Raw genomic sequence first — 2,564 nt, forward strand, 5'->3', positions numbered from 1 at the left:
GAAGAACTACATTTACAAGACTACCACCACTGGTGGAATAGTGAAAGTTTGAAGTATCAAAATAAATGAAATGCAGATGTCAAAACAAAGTATTATGAAAAATGATTCCTATAAGAGCAAAGCCCATTTTCCAACGGATAAATGTTTGGATGATTTTTAACAAAAGGTTCTTAAAGGAAGTATTAAAAACTATTAACAAGTGAAAGATTGCTCCAAATCATAGATAATAAGATAATCAAATAACTCTGAGGTTTTGCCTATCACTCAGAAAATTGGTAAAGATGACAAAAGATGAGAGTAGTCAATATTGGAGTGAATATAGGAAGACTAATATCCCTATATATTCTCAGGGGAGTTGTGAATGGGACCAATCATCCTTGAAAGCAATTTTGAATTATGCTAACAAAGTGACTAAAATGTCCACATCCTTTGGTCCAGGAATTAAATTGCTAGGCACATTTCTCAAGGAAGCCAAAGATGAAAAGAAAGATCATATATATATATAATGCTCACATAATAGGGAATGGCTAAACAAATTGTGGCAAATGAATATGTTGGACTATTAGTGTGCCATAAGAAAAAATGAATATAACAATTCAAATAAATGTGGGGAGACAAATGAACTGGTGCAAAGTGATGTAAACAGAGGGTAGTGATATACATAATGATTACAACAATAGAAATGAAAACAATAGAACACTAATTATAATGACCAAGTTTGGTCCTAGAGAAGAGAACAGAAAATGTACCTTACTCCCTTTATTGCATGTTTGGGAAATAATGAGTATGGAATATTGCATATGAGATATTTGATGTGTTAATTTTACTAAACCGATTTTTTTTCTTCTTTCTTATGTGTTCTTTGCTACAATAGATTGATTGCTGAGCATAGGAGGGAAGTGAAATAAAGGGGTTATAGGCAAAAGATATTAATAACATTAAAAAAAAAATTGTTCGAGGAGAAAGAGCTCACTTCCAAGTGTTAATTTAAGCCCATCCCATCTCCAACACTGTTTTTACAGTGGAGGAAACTAAGGCCCAGAGAGGTTATATAACATCCATGGTTATACAAGTGACTTAGAGAAAAAGCCACAAGAGAACATAGTTCTCCTATATCCTAATCAAAGTTCACTTTCCCCTCACGACAATGTATCCTTCATTTTATATCACAAATGAAATTCAGGGTCTTCATACCTTAATAATAATGTTAACTATGATACCCAGAAAACCAATGTCTTGTACTCAAAGAAGCAGGCCCCTTGAATAGTCAGATGGACAGGTACATTGAGGACAGGAGCCCATGGACTGGCCTGGCCCAACATCCTTATGTGGTTTAAAATGTTTAAAATAAAGCAACCTGTGAAGTGAAATGGGACATGCTATTAGATTAGGAGACAAACAATATAAAGCGACAAGAGTCAACTGAGCAGTCACTTGAGAGTATAACCCAAGTCATAGGAATGAAAAATATCATTTTGGGGGGAAAAAATGGCCTAAACTCCATAATAGTTCAGCAGCTTTTTAGTATCAGCAAATTTTTTATCACCAGCTTTGACTTCTCCCATGTTTTCCAGACCCACATTGTCTAAGTACTTACTTGACATCCCCCACCTATTAAGTATCCAACCAGCTCCTCAAATTTGAAAGGGCTCAAAATGAACTAATTCATTTTCCTCAAAATTGTGTTTCCATTTCTAATTTTTATTTTTCAGTTAATGGCACTAACAATCACTCCCCAGGCTTAAAACCTTAATTCACTCTATCTATTGTGTCTCATTGTGGAGAACATTTAGGATAAAGATCAGTTGAGGAAGCAGCAAAGGGGATTTTATCACTGGAGGGTAACAAATTCCACCTGGGCACAAAATATAAATAAAGGAAAACAGATCAGAAGACTGTCATGGAGGCATGATAAGGGTACTTTTTTTTTTTTTTGGACAATCAGGTTTTAAGTGATTTACCCAGGGTTACACAACTAATAAGTATCTGAGCCTGGATTTGAACTCAGGTTTCCCTGACTCCAGGACTGGAGTTCTATCCACTGTCACCTAGCTGCTCTGACAGGGGATTTTATCTTTAAGTATCAGTACAACCACAGAAGTTCTCTCTGACCAAAGCAGAGCAGTTAATACTTTTTTGACTTGAATTGGTGGAAGTTAACCACAAAATTATAACGTGACACTGTTAGAATATTATCAGGAAGGCTGAGACATTTTCAGTCCAAATATTCATATGGACTATTTGTGCCCAACCTGTGGTAGCAGTGATATCATTTTGGTACTTTTCGAAGACAGATAATAATCAATCAACCATAAAGAAGGCTAAAGTGTAGAACACACTAAAGTGGGTGATGAATGATAAGAACAAAAAAAGGGTTTTTCTTAGGCTCTATTGTGGGAAAGAGGAGGCTGAAAGATTGACTCAACTGAAGTTGAGCTGTGTCACTGTTAATAAATGATGGAAAAAAGGCTGAATTGTCAGGCTTTTATTTTATACCTCCCTTGATTTTTCTGGCCTCTCAATTCCTGGGTGCAGTATGGGGAGACCTCAGGACCAGTGCAGAC

The sequence above is a fragment of the Petaurus breviceps genome, unplaced genomic scaffold, assembly GCF_028583685.1.
Source record: "Petaurus breviceps papuanus isolate PSGF00001 unplaced genomic scaffold, PetGlider_PUasm1.0 90444, whole genome shotgun sequence".
In the NCBI taxonomy this organism is placed as follows: Eukaryota; Metazoa; Chordata; class Mammalia; order Diprotodontia; family Petauridae; genus Petaurus; species Petaurus breviceps.